Source organism: Rhamphochromis longiceps, linkage group LG12, assembly GCF_057381845.1.
Source record: "Rhamphochromis longiceps isolate RC_006_pf linkage group LG12, R_longiceps_female_GT1.1, whole genome shotgun sequence".
Lineage (NCBI taxonomy): Eukaryota > Metazoa > Chordata > Actinopteri > Cichliformes > Cichlidae > Rhamphochromis > Rhamphochromis longiceps.
Genome location: NC_140568.1, coordinates 5,529,958 through 5,545,868, shown reverse-complemented (window position 1 = coordinate 5,545,868; position 15,911 = coordinate 5,529,958). Strand labels below are relative to the sequence as shown.

General features: G+C 39.7%; 1 long non-coding RNA gene and 1 pseudogene across 1 annotated transcript; both read right to left on the bottom strand.

Moving 5' to 3' along the window:
• The window catches only part of LOC146656674 (uncharacterized), a 370,113-nt pseudogene that overhangs the window by 144,794 nt on the left and 209,408 nt on the right, over positions 1–15,911 (bottom strand).
• Positions 6,875–11,983, bottom strand: LOC146656677 (uncharacterized). Its single transcript, XR_014913947.1, has 4 exons — positions 11,876–11,983; positions 10,864–10,895; positions 9,777–9,803; positions 6,875–7,194 (listed from the first exon to the last, which is right to left on the bottom strand). It is a non-coding gene; the product is annotated as an uncharacterized LOC146656677 (long non-coding RNA).

Genomic DNA, 15,911 nt, shown 5'->3' with positions numbered 1-15,911 from the left:
GCAGAGAGGTTTAGACTGTCGCACTGGTGGCAGCTGGTAAAAATCTCCAACAGCTAAAACTGACATTCCACCAAAAGGTCTCTGAGTGCCTTTGATTTGTTTCAGTCTTGCATCCACATAAGCAAAAAGGGGTTTTGAAACCATTGAAATCTCATCAATAACAATAATTTCAGCATTCATCAGCTCAGATCTGACTTCATCCAGTTGGTTACCAAGTCCTTGAATGGGTGGTTTCAGACTCCTGGGTAGTTTCAGTAGAGAATGTAACGTAGAGCCACTGATAGAAAAAGCTGCTGTACCGGTAAATGAAGTCAGTAAAACAGTTGGATTTGATATGTCAGCTTCTTCTGCATTAGCAGGCAGTCTGCTCAGGATCTTTGATGCTTCAGAATGAATACACTTAATCAGATGTGACTTTCCAGTTCCTGCACCACCGTTGATATAGAAGAAAAATGGATCTGGGTTCAAACCACAAACTCGCTGAATACACCAGTCTCTTATGGCATAGAACACGCAGGCCTGCTTCTGGTTCAGATTCTGATACATTACACGTACCACGGCTGGATCTACTGCAGGTTGTTCTCTGACGGCTCTGATCTTTGTTACAGCATCAGACTGACGACTGTAGTCGGGAACATTCTCCTGTTCGTTCTCATCATCAGAATGTCTCTCAGGAAGATTCTCATCACATTGCAGCCTCACAACTTCAGATTCAGGAGCAAGATTACACCATTCATCAATCACAACATCCCTATTTTGTTCAAACTCTTCCAGTGCACTCTCAATATCCTCAGAGTTCTTCTCATACTTGTCTTTATTTCTTTTCACAACCCTTTTCACAGACTCACTGTGGTCTGAACATGGAAGTCGTACAAAACCTGAGTTGTAGAAGGACTGATAGGTTTGGAACTCTTGTGGTTTCAGTTCCTGCTCTGATCTGTGTGGAAGGTAAAGTCTCAACAGTCGACCATAATATTGCTCAGGATCTTTTTCCTGTGAACAGTGGTAATATCTGATTATAGCTGGTTTATCATTCTTTCGCCTTTGTACAAATCCAAGCTGGTTTAGAAGAGGAAGCACATCTTTTCCTTCATTTGGACCACTCACCAACCTGCACAAGGCAGCAAAATCAGCCAGTGACATTTCCTCATATTCTGGGGTCTCAGGTCTGCATTTGTATTTATCACTCAAACTTGTCATCCAAATATTACAACTGTCGTGTGTTGTGCTTTCCAGGAAGCTCATGGGGCGACTCATTTTTACTGGGTTATCATCTGTTGGTACAAATACAACACTGCGGGAACATTTTTTCATTTTTAGGCCACAGACTCGAGTCACACACTCCTGTGCGCTGATTTCTCTCTTTTTTGAGTAAGCCTGCATCACAGCTCTCATTTCATCACATTCATTGACGGTGTTCTTATCAGAGTTGTCAATAACTGTCTTCAGGTATTCAGAGAGGCCAGATTCTTTCTTTGTTATATATTTACAGAGGTATTCTATACATGAATAGGCATTCAAAATGAATGAGACATCTAAATTAGAGTTCCAGGCTTCAAGCAGGTCTGGGTTGTAATTGTTGATCCAACACTCATTTGGGTCACATTTCAGAATCAGAGCTGTTTTCTTGTTTATGTCCTGGAGGCATTGTTCATACTCATTCATTGTTAAGTTGCATCGTGACAGAATCTGCTCTATGGTGAGGGAAGCAGCTTCAGGTTCCTTCAGCAGGTTCAACAAAGGTCTGAGTTTGGCTTTTGCAGCTTCAGTGTCTGAATCCTCATCCTGTCTCACAATCATTGTTCTTGTGGCTGGTGGTTTGGGAAACCCAAATCTACAACCAGAGTTCACACTCTTAAAGCATGTCTTTGTGTGGTTTTTGCTGTGCTTTTGTAGCTCAGTGACTTTTTTGTGCAGTTCAGGTTGTTTTTCTGGATCAGGGAGTTGAGCTGAGATGTATCTGTCCACAAAGTCACAGACAGTTTGGTCATCATCCACATCTGCTTCTACCTTTTCTCGAATCCACAGCAACATGTGTATATGTGGACTACCTCTGTGCTGGAACTCAACTCTGTAAAAGTAATCAATGATCTCACCAAGGGGCTGTGCAGGAGAAAAAAGCAAATCTCTGAACAAAGCCTCAACACGTTTATCAAACATTCGCATGGTGGTTACTGGATTTGATCTTAGAATTTCACACTTTTCTGACCAGTCCAGGGCTTCAAAATCAACCTGTTCACCTTGCTGTCTCTTTATTGCTTGAATCACTTCAGGCCATCTCATCTCAGCAGCAGAGAAAGTGACAAAGAACTGAGGTGTTCCTATTTGGCGAACCATGCTGAATAGATCTCTGGTAGTTTCTGCCAGTAAGCTGGAGTTCCTCTGAGTGGCTGCATAAATCTGATTGCATCTTTATTTCTTACCAGCTTCTCTACTTCTGTCTTACTTTGTAACATTCCTGATGTGATTTTGCGTCCATCTTTGGTCATAGTTTTACCTTTCCTTAGCTGTATTGTCATGCTGGAATTAGCCAAGTGTATTTCAGTGACAAACTGTGAGAAAAACAGGTAATTTGTGTCTTTAGCAAATCTTGCATCAATGTTGAAAAGCCTTGACTTGAAGTAAGCACTCGGTGTGAGTTTAAGACGTCTCTTTTCATCCAGTGTATTCTGACCAGTAGGAAACTGCACAGGAAATGCCATGGCTTCCAAATGAGGAGTTCTGAAGAAGCTAACAGGATTGTTTCTTTCTGCAGGAGCCACACAATATGTGTTATCAGGGAAACAGAGAATCTCTTCTGAAATGTCTACAGGCTGCAGACAACTTTCTAGAGCAAAACCTCCATTGTTCAAATCACTTTCTGGTTCATCTGGATTTTGTTCCTCTGGTTGTTCATCACAGGATTGCATATTAATATCTTGGTCACTTTGAGACTCACTTTCACACAAAAGGGCATCTTTTTCATAGTTGTCAATTTCCATTAAATCTGCTTCATTATAATCATCACTTGCCATGCTGGCTTCATCACTGCTGTCATCATCAGGTAACGTTGGATCACAAAGCAATGCATCATCTCTGATAACAATATCTGTGTACTGTGGATGAATTTGTTTCAGTTTACGCAGAGCTTGAATGAGTTTAGACCAGGTGACAGTCTGGAACAGCTGATGGCCTTTGTAGCACAGTCGTCTTTTCAGCTTTATCCTCATGATCTGTGATTGGCTTCTGATCCTCGGTAAACTGTCAACTGTTTGTTGGACCTCAGATGGTACACACACCACATTACCACGTATGAGTCTCTGTCTCCCCTTTGGAAGAGGAATAATCTTAGCAAATGGTATGCATTTGGCAATCAGATGTCTCTCCAGAATGTTGAGATCACAAAGTTCAGCTGGAATATCCTGCAGTTCTAAACCATTAACAGCAGCAAGCCTGGGCATGCATCCACTTTTGAGGGAACTGTGACATGTGTGACAGATATACTCTTTTTTTCTCTCAACAGGAAAGCTGCAGTGATCATTACATGCTTCATCACACACATGAACATATTTACCAGTTAGACACTGATGAGCTACAGTCTGGTGTTTTGAGTAATTTTGTCTTTTGCAGATTTTCACCTGATTAGGAAAAGAAGCTTTTAGACAAACAGTACAAACATAAGATGGTGCTGACTTAATGTTTGATCTGAAACGAGATATGGCCTCATTCATTAAAGTGTTCTCTGGATGACACTGTAAAGTCTCAGCTGGTCGATGCATCTGGCGATATTTTCGTTTTATGTTCATTGCACATCTGATATTATGCATCTGTCTGAAAGAAAAACCGTTCCAATATTTTACTCTCATTCGTTCTCTCATATTGTCCTTGTGTTGTTGCTGAAATTGTTTTTCTTCTCCATACCGCTTTGTCATATAAGATCGTTTTTTCTGTTTAAAATCTTCGCTTTTTTTATATAGGTTATATACATATGACCTCATGTAAGCTTTATGTTTCTCTCTGAATCCAGCACAAGTTCTGTATATTCTTCTTATACGCTCTTTCTGCTTATCTCTGAATAGGGGAGACTCTCTATACGTTCTTGTTACACGTTCCTTCTGCTTTTCTCTGAATATGGGAGACTCTCTATACGTCCTTGTTATACGTTCCTTCTGCTTTTCTCTGAATAGGGGATTGTCTCTATATGTCCTTATGACACGTTCTCTGTTTCTCTCTCTAATTTTAGCACTTTCTCTATACATCTTTCTCAAATGTTCTCTGTGTTTCTCCTTATAGGTAGCATTTAATTTATACAGCTCATTTTTGTACAGACTCTTTTTCTGTCTGTGATCAGGATCATTACACTTCTTAGTTGAGTTTTTTTTCTTTGTCTTGAAGCTTTCATCAAACCTGTACATCTGCCTTTCTTTCGTCTTCTGATTTTCCTTTCTCTGTGGTAGCTTTTGTTGGGTCAATAATCTTCTCCTCATTTTTTGCCTTTCATGTTTACTATATTTCAGCAGTTTATCTGAGAGTTCCTCTGTTATCTTAGTTGAACTGGAGGCACTGTTTGAATCATTCTGAGGAACAGAATCTGATGTTACCTGAGTGTCTCTTACAGAAGATGCAGAGGTTTCTATTTCAAAATAATCAGAAGGACGATTGTTCAGCTCAGCAGCTGGCTCATTTGAATAATCCACTCTGGATGACATCACTTCAGTAGCTAAAGTGTCGGCCACAGTGTTCTGTGTCTGCTCAGTGAACTTTGGAGTTTCAAATTCAGGTTCTTTTAAAGCTAGTGTTGGAACAGTTGTAGCTGTTTGTCTGTATTCGGTGGTTTGATTAGCATCTCTTTGGTCAGCAGCGTTTTCACTGTGAAACTCGATGGGCTGTAGCTCATAAGTGCAGGTTGGTGCGATGCTAAACATTCGGTACAAACGTTTGATCCTGTCAATCATGTCATTAAGACGTGTGAACTTCAACATAACTGCAGTTCCACCACTTACACTTAGCGACAATGGCATACCAGTAGACTTACGTGGGTGAGGGTCAAAATATGCATATTCACCTGAAGTCAGCCTGCTAACAGCGATGACTGTTCCTCCCATGACTAGCAAAGCATAGCGAACGTCTGAAGCCAAACACTGTAGTCCCTGTTCAAGGCTCGGAAAGTGATCTGTACCATCAAATGTGCCGTAATGAGCAAACTGAGACATGTCGACTTGATACTCGTGTCTGCGGCTGATGACCACTGAGGGAAGTTCATCGCAGGCTAAAAACACACTGTTCACAAACCTCTTTCTGGCATCTGAATAGACGGCATGGCCTTTGTCCAATACACGGTTTAGATCTGCTCTGGTAATAAATTCATCCTCGTGTAAGAATGACAGGAAAACCAAACTGTTAGCCATGCATTGCTGATTCCGGTACTTTCCATACCTAGGAGTGGCCTGGCTTCGGGAAGCACAGACGCTACTCACTCGTGGACTTTCACTGTTTGTAACCTGTACATGAGACTGTACTGGAGCTTGTCCATCATGCTGTGTTTGTACAGTTAGCTGGGGTTCAGTCTGGATTAGCTGCATAACTTCAGGCTCTGGGACAGACACTGAGGGAACACCTTTCTTTACCACATCTGCATAAGACACTGTGGCTCTCTCTCCATCATGCTGTGTTTGTACAGTTAGCTGGGGTTCAATATGTATTACTTGCATAACTTCAGGCTCTGGGACAGACACTGAGGGAACACCTTTCTTTACCACATCTGCATAAGACACTGTGGCTGTCTGAACACTGCTCTTCACTTCTGTGCTGGGAAAAGCTGAAACACACACCTTTACCTGCTCACTGCTCTGAGAAACATTCAGCTGTTCTTTCTCCTTCTGACGTCTAAGCTTCTGAGACTGAGACCTTTGACCTTTTCTTGGCATTTTGCTGAAGTACAACCTGGAGCTTATATGTGGTTATACACAAATATAAACAAAACTGAACCTTGAAACACAGAAAAACGTATAACTCCTCAAATTACTGTTAAATCTGAGAAATGTACTATTATATATAAAAAACTGATTTTCTACTCCAAACTCAAAATAAAGGAAATTCAAAGTTCTCTGGAAACAATTTGATCCGTTTTATTGTAGCTCTTTTTGAAACTGTATAATTTTACTTATATATTTTTAACCAGACTGGTAAATAATTACAACTTCTGTAAAATGATATGCAGAATAAATCTCAACAATCAACAGGCTATAATAAAAGTCTTAGCTCTTAGGGGAGTTTATGTAAATCTTTCAGATATCTAAAATTGAAATCAAATATATGGAGCTTTGGTGGTGTGGTGATAAGATGACTGGTGATGAGGATTCTTCAGCTGGATTTTCTGCAGCAGTCAGGAAACAGGAAGTCCTCAGGTGCTTCTCGATGACAATACTGACTGAATACTTACACTGAGTGACAAAATGGGTTTGTCCTTAAATAATAGTACTATAAACTTGCAGTCAAATGTTATAGCCAATGAAACAGACTAACAGACTGGATCTAATTTATTATTTATCTGAATGTATGTATTACAAAATAACCAGATTATCTTATTACAAGTAAACTTATAAAGAGGTGATATTTTATACAATTGATCAAAGTAAGCCAAACTAGAAGTGTTAATTCCAAAGTGTAATGCAAAATCAAAATGACAAATATAGGGCTGTGTAAGTAGTTTCTACTATAAGTTCTACTGTACTGTAATTCTACTACTGTATATTCAACTTGTAATTTCCAGCAAAATGACTGAATGTGAGAGAGCTTAATGACAGGAAAGAAAGAGCAGTGAGAGCAGAGATCTCTCAGAATTCTGTAACAGATAGATCAAGTTCTGGTAACTTGGATTTCTGAAAATTGGATTCTGAAAAGGATTTCTGAAAACTTGGATTCTCAAATTAGATAGAGCAGTAGAGATAGAGGGATACAAGATGGAATGGCTTTCAAATTAGATAGAGCGGTAGAGATAGAGGGATACAAGATAGAATGGCTTTCAAATTAGATAGAGCGGTAGAGATAGAGGGATACAAGATAGAATGGCTTTCAAATTAGATAGAGCGGTAGAGATAGAGGGATACAAGATAGAATGGCTTTCAAATTAGATAGAGTTGGGAGAGTGATAGGATAGACAGAATTGCTTATAATGATAGAGAGAGAGAGAGAGGATCTTCTGCAGCAGGTCACCTGTGAGACACAAAAGGACTGGAATTAGTCATATTTCCAACATGCTTGGATTTACCATATTCTTCAGATTATATGGCACACCTAAAATCCTGTCATTTTCTCAAAAATATACAATGTGCCTAGTGTATCGATTCTGGTTATGCTTACTGACCTCAAACGGGATTTCTGTGGTACACAGCGCTCAAAATTCTGTCAAATATTTTAGTAATACTTCGGTAAGCTACAAAGCTGCGCTGCTTGATGTATTGTCAGAGCATTATGGCTACCATAGTCAGCACCTCGCAGAGTAATTCGTACGGTGCTTCAACATAACATTATGGTGTGTGTACAAGGACCTGGCACGTGCTAAGAGACATGCTTATGAAGCAGATTTCAAACTGATCAACCCATGAAGAGTTTGATGAATTTGTGGATGAGGAATGAACTGAAAAAGTGAGTGTATTGTTCTGTATTTTATGTGTTACAACTGAACAGTGTTGAGAGTTGTTTATGAATGACTTGAATAAAGTTTGACTTATCTGACTGTTTGTTTGGCTTAATCTGCCTTAAAAACAGGCTTGTTTATTGACATTATGCCTTATAATCTCAAAAATACAGTACATGTAGGGCTTTAAATACTAAAGACTTCTACAGTAAATTATTGGAGTGAACAGAATGACAATGTTTAATAAATGATGGTGGAACTGTTATAAGGACATTTTTACGTTCTATTAAAACAATAAACTAAGTCTATAAACTCAAACCAAGACGTGCTGCTACAGTAACTTACTGTAAATATTATATGGTCCAACAAAACCAACACACTGAGGTTACAGCAGACAGTTTCAGGCCACTCTGTATGAATTTTGGCAAAATGAGAAATTTGGAGACAGCTAGTTTCTACACAGCAGTTTCTACATATTTCAGTCACATTTGGGGCATGTTTGATACACAGCAATAAGCACTACACTAAATCTATAATAAACGTATCATAGCTGATATAAAGGCCTAATTAGCAAAATTTAGTATGATGATAATTTCTTTGTAGATCATTTCATGATAAAAAGAACAGAAGTGAGTGCTGTATCTGAGCTGTTGCATGTAAGATCTTTGCTGGAGATTCCCACATTTCTTAAACAAACAAACATGACTTTCAGACACAGTTCATCTTTTGTAAATTAGGGCAGGATTATTTTCAAAAAACAGCCTTGATAAAAATATCAGGCCACTATAAAATGTCTTATGTTTATGTTTTCATCCCACCTATATTTTGCAAGTCATTATGACAAATTACAAAAAGCAGTTTTTAGGCAGTGATTTAAGGGAAGAAGCTTTTGAAATCCACAATGCCCTACCACCAGTGGTCTCAAACTCTGGTCGTTAAGGCCTGGTGTCCAGAAACTTTTCTATGTGTCCCTGTTGCAACACACCTGAATAACATTAGTAGGTCATTAGCAAAACTCTACAGAACGTGACTGCATGCTGAGGTGGTAATTCAGCCATTTGATTCATGTTATAGCAGCTCATGAGTGAATGAACATGATGCAATGAAAGTACTTTTAGAAGTACATTTTTCCAAACACTTAAATTACTTAAATTTGAGTAGTCTTAGGGGATGTCACTTCAGCACACAGTCAAATTCTATACTCTCACTAATGACCTACAAATGTTATTCAGGTGTTTTGTAACAGGGACACGTGGAAAAGCTTCAGGACACCGGCACTTGAAGAGTGGAGTTTGAGACCCCTGTCCTATGTGAATATTTAATTGTCCCTAAACTGCTAGTCGTGAGCTGCTCTAATGTGAAACAAACACATATAGTTCTGTAAAGGTTTACAAAGAGATTTCTAAGGATCTGGAGACCCCAGAAAACAAAAACCCTCCCAGATGTTGTAGCTGAACAGGCAAAAACAAGTTGCCTAATAATATCTCAATGATAACCAACAGCTGTGCTGACTAACTGCACTAAACTGAATCATCTATAGTGAGAGAAAAACACCAGCATTAAAGTCAAACATGGTGCTGTTACTGTGATGTCCCAGAGTTCCTTTACTTACTACTTCAGGACCATCAACTCATCAGGTCCTGGGCTTAAGTTTAATCACACTTAGGATCTGAAGCACACAAGCAAGTCCAATTGAATGAATGAAACAAAACACATGGTGTAAACGAATCAGTCTGGACTTTAATAAAATTAAGATTCTTGGTATGACTTGAAAACCCTATATTGGGCCTTAATTAAGACTTTTTTCTTTTCTTTTTCTGCCTGTCCTGTTTGGATCTAATTATGACAATTCTGAAATTATAGTGGACCAAAATCAACCAGTGATGTAAACCAATCATTACCAGTTACTGTAAATGCTTGATGGTAATTGTTGCTATCAGGGCATCCACAGCTGGGTATTAGAGACCAACATATTTTTACATTAGACCAGGTTGTTCTGGTTCAAAAATGAAATCATCACTTTAAAACTGCTTTTTGTATTTATCCAGGTCATCCTTGTTAGATGATTTGAAACATGTGAAAAAAGCATAAACAAAATAAATCTGCAAGGAAGAAAGACCTTTCTCAGCACTGTACCGCAGACAAAACCTTTACTTACCAGACTTGAGACGATCAGATCAGTATCCTAGAGAAAGGAAACAACACATCAGATCACTGTTTAATGACTTACACTGTTGAACCTCTTCGCACACAATCCAATTTACTGTGACATGAAATAACTGGTAAAATCCTCAATTTCTCCAAGCCTTTATTAACTCACTGTAGTCTGAAGAGGACAAACTTTAGTTACAGAGTCTCACATGGCGATAACATGTGTAATAAAGGCATGCATACTACAGAAGTGCAAAGAAGAGGCACCAATATTTGTTGGTACAGATTATGGCTTTTTAGCTCCATCATTTTCTATCATAAGTCAGTGTTTAATAAAGTGTGGAAAACCCACAACTGTTACAATCAACAGAAAACCTCACCAGGTTTTAGTTCTGATCTGAATATGTAAATCCTAAAATACATGTAAATTCTGACATGTTATAGTAACAACAGTGGCACACCATTTTTGCAATTACAAAAATTATAATAAAAAGTCCTTCCATTGTACCTGTTGGCAGTAGTCTTTTTGTATTTTTCAATATTTCCCTTTTATATAAAATTTTAAACACATTGTATCAAGCAAATTATTAAGAAACTGATTTAAACTTATTGTATATAAATTACACACAGGCTTTAACATACACAACATTGCCTACTCACAACTCTGGTCCTCTGAGTTTTTTATTATTGCTTAAATGTTTAACCTACCACTTCTGTTCACTCAGGCAAAAATACTTCTATAGTGGTCTGACTTTACTGTAATACATAAGCAGAATATGAGTGAAGATATAAATCAACAACTGTGGTGCTCTGCTACGTAAATCCACAAACAAACGGAGAACACAAACAACTGTATAAAAACAGTTGTTTGTGTTCAAACATAAAAATCAGACACAAATGGCCTGTTAAACTTCAGGGACAGTCAGAGGTCATGTGTGGGGCCTTTGCTGCTACAAGGTATAAATTCTGACCATTTGATTTTGCCCATCAATAAATGGTAATGTCACAAAAACCAAACTACGTTAGGTAAGTTGCTAAACATGTTACACAGTGACAATGTCATATTACTGCAGTTACAATTGCTGCTTACTTACCAGCAAAGGCAAAACCGAAGTTCTGTTTCACTCTGTAACAAAAGAACAAAAATACAGAATCAGACAACTGAAATCAGCATCAGAGTCAATACTGCATCACAATCTGTAGTGAAAAAAAAATCTGTTAAATTCTTTGTTTACAACAGCTTTACTATAAACACCCGATCTTCTCTTTCTGCACCTTATTAAAGATTTCTGTCTTTATTAAGGTGATGTGTCGTTTTATCCATCTGCAATAAGCCACAGAAATTCCTCATTAACGTAAAGCTCTAATACTTTGGTGCTATTACATAACACAGCAGATACCACAAGCAATGATTTGCTCGCACTGCACACTTGATCAAATGATAACATCACAGTTTCAAAGCATGCAACAATCACAAATAATACTTGATACTATAAGTGCTTGATGGTAGTTCTTCGTATCAGGGCTTCCACAGCTGGGTATTAGAGACCAGCATGTTCTCACATTAGAACAGATAGCTCTGGTTTGGTTTTCTCTGCTTCATACGTGAAATCATCACTTTAAAATGCTTTTTTGTATTTATTCATATCATCCCTGTTAGATGATTTGAAACATGTGACAAAAAAGCATGAACAAAATAAATCTGCAAGGAAAAAAAGACTTTTCCCAGCACTGTACCTCAGACAAAATGAACTCACTTTAGTCTAAAGAGGGCAAAATTTAATTGCAGAGTCTCAAATGGCCTTAACATGTGTAATAAAAACAATAATTACTACAGAAATGCTTTGATAAGCCTTTAAAATTAAAATTAGACATAAATGGCCTATTAAACTTCAGGGACATTTTTAGGGACACTCAGAGATCTAGTGTGGGGGGGGGGGGGGGGGGGGGGGGGGGGGGCTTTACTGCTTATAAATCCTAAATGTGTTTTTGCCCATGAGCAAATGGCAAGATATCACAGAAAGCCAAACTATTGTATATAAATTGCTAAACATGTTACACAATCCCAATTTCATATTGCTTCAGTTACAATCACTGTTTACTTACCAGCAAAGGCAAAACCAAGCTTCTAGTTCACTCTGTGTAACAAAAGACAAAGAACAAAAATACAGGATCAGAAAACTCAAATCAGCATCAATACTGCATCACTCTCTGTTGTCAAAAAGATTCACTAAACTTCTTTGTTTACTACAGCTGGAATACAAACAACAACTCTCCTCTGTTTTCTTTGGTCTACATCTCATTTAAGATTGCAAAACACTCATACATGAAAAACTGCACGATGTATATTTTTAAGGCTTTAATATTTGAGGTGGTCTGCATTCAAATTCTACTTCCTAAAATATTACCAACTGCACATAGTATCATTAAATATGCTGTTATTTTAAAATAAATATCTATATACCATATTATTAATAATAATATACTGACATATTTTATTTATGTGAAGGTGGGCTGTTGTTTATTTCATTAATTTTCCACAAAGTGAGAATTTAAACTGTGCTGCAGATTTAGGTTGGCACAAACAAGCCTTGTTAAACAGTTCTTAAAAATTAAAGTCTACAAATTAGGAGTTCTTATTATTCTTGGGCTATGTCCACATGTACATAGGTACTTTTGAAAATAGAGATTTTTCTATCCGTTTGCACCTTTCGTCCACACTTAAACGGCGTTTTCGGTCACTGAAAAACTAAAAACGCTTGCCAGGATATTTTTGAAAACTCAGTTTTTGCATTTATGTGTGGACAGGGACACGGAGAAAACGCAGCGCCTTTTTTGACGTCACACTGTGCGCCACGTTATTGTTTCAATGAAATGCATTTCTACAATACGGTTACTGTTAATTGTTCTCTCTGCAGTGTTTAAATGCTTACATATACACACACAGTTACTGTCCCCCCACACATATGACTCTGTTCTGCTTTTATGCCCCAGCTTTGTTTGCTATTTCCCACCGAGGCTTCTAGACTTCTGATTGGCCAACATTTCTACACGGTTAGGAATATAACGCCACCTGTTGTTTTGGTATGTTCCTAGCAGAGTTTTCCTTCATTTCTGCATTCATGTGTGGACGGGATTGTTTTTTAAAATGAAAACGTAAAGTCTCAGTTTTCAAAAATACCCGTGTATGTGGGGACATAGCCTATGTTTAATCCTCAGTTTCTCCCCCCCCCTCCTTTCTCTTAATTAATCCACAAGACCTGGACAAACGTGACTCTTTGGTCGTGTCCAAATTCATGGGCTGCATCCTCCTGAGGACCCGGCCTTCGCGGTCTACGTGGGCCGGGTCCTCAGAAGATCGGGTAGGCCGGAAGTAAACGGCCGTGAAATTGGACGGTCTAGCCTTCTGATTAGCGTCACCGCTGTCTCGGTGGAGTTTAATAAACTCAGCCGTCTGCTCCTTGCTGTCTAAAATATAACAGGACACTGGAGTAAACTCTCGGCCATCTCACACTTCTGTTTAATCAGTTTTCTGTTTGACGTTTAGTCAGCTGTGTAAAAACCAAGGAGGAACCCACCCGGGGGATTAATAAAGTTTTATTTTATCTAATCTAATAACTTTAATCTCAGCCAAACCGATTTACTCACGAACAAACAAAACACTGAAAAAAGCCCAAAAATAACATTTTTAGGTTGTCTAAGTGACTTATATATTACGTTTGTCACGGCCGGGCGGGTTACACACAGTAATTCGGCGTGCCCGTGTGGCGTGCTGGCTAGACCCAAGCGCGGCGAAGGCTAGCGGTGGGTTTGGAGCAGGCACGCAGTTATTCTAGTAACGATCAGTGCACGAAGCGTGGCTTCGGAACGGTCGTTACCGACAGAGAGCGAGCGGAGCCGGGAAGAGAAAAAGGATTGAAGGGATAATCACTCACGGTTGCTGAATCAGGCGGAGACTGACGTCGGCAGAGTTTCGGAGCTCCTGACACGAAGAGAATGATGTCTGAGCGGCGAACAGGTGGGTGGCGTCTCTCTTTTAACCCCGGCCCCGTGATCAGCTGATCACAGCTGATCACCGGCTGACAACGTTTAACCCGAGCAGCGAAAGTCCGCGGTGATCTGAAAATGATGTGCCGGGAGTTGTGCCATTCTCGGCCGCATCAGTAACCCTCGAGCTCCCGGCTAGCTATCGAGCTGGTGGGTAGCAGACGTCTCCGAAAACGTCGAAGCACTTTAGCAAAGATGCGATATCTTGATAAACCGAGCAGATATTTGATGTTTACACAGCTACTTTCTCGCCTGAAAATATGTTAAATGTTTATTTTATGACCCAGAAAGATTAATAAGAGTGATTTTAAAACTTAGTAGCGGCCGCCATTAGCCGGAAACTGGAGCTTGGCTGGGCCGCGCTATGAATTCTGGGATATGGTGGGCCACGAAGGACACACCCGACCCATCCTTCAAATTCGGAAAAAGGAGCACGCATTTGTCGGCTGCATTCGGAGGGGTCTACGAATTTGGACAGCCTTCGGCGCGTCGCTGTGACGTAATCGGTCTACAAATGCGGCCTCAGGAGAATGCAGCCCATGAATTTGGACACGACATTTTTCTCCCGTGTTCGGTCAGAGGCGGTAAAATGGCTCCTTTGATCTTGCCGACAGCTGACACTGAATCTAAGATGGCGGTTCGTTAAAATCTTTACAGCATAAAGAATGAGGCTGTTTTAACCAACTGATTTGTGAAGAGAACTAACTGCACCTTATGTAACAGACTGACAAACACGAACACACCAAATGTAATTAATAAAACAACACATCAACCGTGGTTCACAGTCAAATTTTCATTTCACACTGGGCTCAAAGGAGCGCTAGGCATTAGCATTGGGTTGTTAGCTCATCAAACACTCCTTTTACATACAAAAATGACAAAGTTTCACTAAGAAAAAGCAACCACTGTGTTACTCTAATATGAGTTATACCTCGGTTGGCTTTATAAATCACTAAAAGAACTCATTAAATCGCACAAACAGACTATAAACATTTAGGAGAGAAGAGGAGAAGCAGAGCAGCAGCACTCACCCAGAGCGGACTCGGCGAAGTGTGCGGAAAGGCGGATGTCCGGCAGTCAGGTAAAAGATGAGGCGTTCACGGGTAGTAGGAAATTCCAGTATTACACACAATGGGCATTGTAAACATCAAAAATGTAAGTGATTTTAAATATTCTATACAATATTTATTTGCTACAGAAAAAACTCGCAGAACTTTAATTCTATAACTTGAATAAATATTATTAGAAGGCTCTACTCCTGAACACCAACACCAAAGAGCTGAGTTCACCAGACCTGAAAAAAAAAAAAACAACCAGTCCAGGACAGTCAGTCTGCAAAGATGTTTTAAAAGACAAATGTATATATATATATATATATATATATATATATATATATATATATATAAGTGGGCTACTGGAACAAGAAGGCATCGGTGGGCAAGGGACGAAAACAGGGCGTTGTTGGAATGCTACTACGCAAGTAACCCCGGCGGAAGGGGCTACATGAATAGGATGAGGGACCTATGGATTCTTCGATACCCAACATCCACAATGACGGCGAAACAACTAGTAGCTCAGTGTTCCAACATTCGAAAGAAGGGACTGCTCTCACAGCTAGAGATTGACGAGGTACAACACAAATGCTACGGCAAGGAGGAGTCAGGACGCCAGGTCAGGGGGGAGATATCATCACCCCCACCCGAGATTGGGTACATAGCCCCAAGTGCGATAGGAGAAGGATCGTTGAGTGCGAGAGGAACTGACCTGAAAAATAGGATCATGGCCAAGCTTGAAACCTGGATCCCCCGTAGCCGGTTACCAAGATTACGTGAAGTACCCTCAGAAGGTCTGCTAGATGATGTTAATGCAGCACTACGGGCAAGAGGGAAGGTAGTCAGAACTGAGGGGATTGAACTACCAGAAGGCAACATTGCAGACATAGAGGACAGTTACAAGTACTTGGGGATCCCGCAGGCGAATGGGAACCATGAAGAGGCCGCTAGAAAAGCTGCAACCACCAAGTACCTGCAGAGGGTCAGGCAAGTCCTGAGGAGTCAGCTGAATGGTAAGAACAAGATCCGGGCCATCAACACAT